The sequence below is a fragment of the Octodon degus genome, unplaced genomic scaffold, assembly GCF_000260255.1.
Source record: "Octodon degus isolate 3935 unplaced genomic scaffold, OctDeg1.0 scaffold00153, whole genome shotgun sequence".
Classification (NCBI taxonomy): Eukaryota; Metazoa; Chordata; class Mammalia; order Rodentia; family Octodontidae; genus Octodon; species Octodon degus.
Genome location: NW_004524729.1, coordinates 783,646 through 784,699, shown reverse-complemented (window position 1 = coordinate 784,699; position 1,054 = coordinate 783,646).

Here is a 1,054-nt window from a genome sequence, read left to right as displayed (position 1 = left end):
TTGGTCGGGTTTTCTGCACACCCCACCAGAAGCCACGTGTTACAGAGCCAGCCGAGCACCGGCTCACAGAGGCAGAGGAGCTAGTTCAAGCCACATAGCTGGAGAGTGTCTGCGCAGAGAGGTTTGCCTTCAATAAAGGGCGGGGGCTCTGCGCTAGAGCAACTACGGCTTCCAGAGACCAGAACCTCAGCCTCCGTTTGTCGCCAGGGGGGAAGGCGTCCATACCCTCTCTTCTCCCAGCGTGGGAAGAATGGCAGACCACCGACCCTGCGGGGGGTCAGGGGCCCTTCAGCAGGCGGCCCAGAAACAATGTTGCAGAGCAGCTAGAAGAACAACAACAACAACGACCTCCCGCAGAGGGCGCCTCGCTGCGCGCGAATTAGAGCCGCAATTAACAGTTTACAAAAGGTCACGACCAAGGAAGGGGTCAGCGCCAAGGGCGGCGAAAGTGAGACCAACAGGGACCCCACCCGCGAGCCCGTTAAAGGTTCACCCGAGGGGACGCCCCGCGGCCACCCCGACGCCCCAGATGCCCGCGATGCCCTGCCCCGTGTGCCCCTTGCGCCGCGGGCCAGCGGCCTCGCCCGTTCCGGCGCGAACTCCTGGGCAGGCCTTTTCTTTCCCCGGGTCCCCCGCAGGGCCTCTCCTCCCCCGGCAGGTGTGCGTCCCGATCCGAGCGGGGACGGGTGCCCGACGCCATCTTCCCCCTGTGAGTGGACGCCCGGGCTATGTCGGCGCCAACTCCAGACCCCGAGACCTAGCCCATTCCCCGAGGTCGCGTGCGAAGGCGGTGCCAGGGCAGCGGGGGGCGCTGGCCGGGCGCCGAGGTCACTCCAAGACTCGGACGCGGACAGTGAGGTGTGGGTCGCACGGTCGTGGGGTGGGGACCTCGAGCCGCCAGGCAGAGCGAGGACTTCACCACGCGAGTGACCCCAGGGATTATCCGCGGCAGGGAGGTGTTCGGGCAAGGACCCCCTCCCAGCGCCAGCCCGGCCAGGCGAGGATCGGGGGGCGCGGGGCGCGGGGCGCGGGGCGCGGGGCGCGGGGCGCGGGG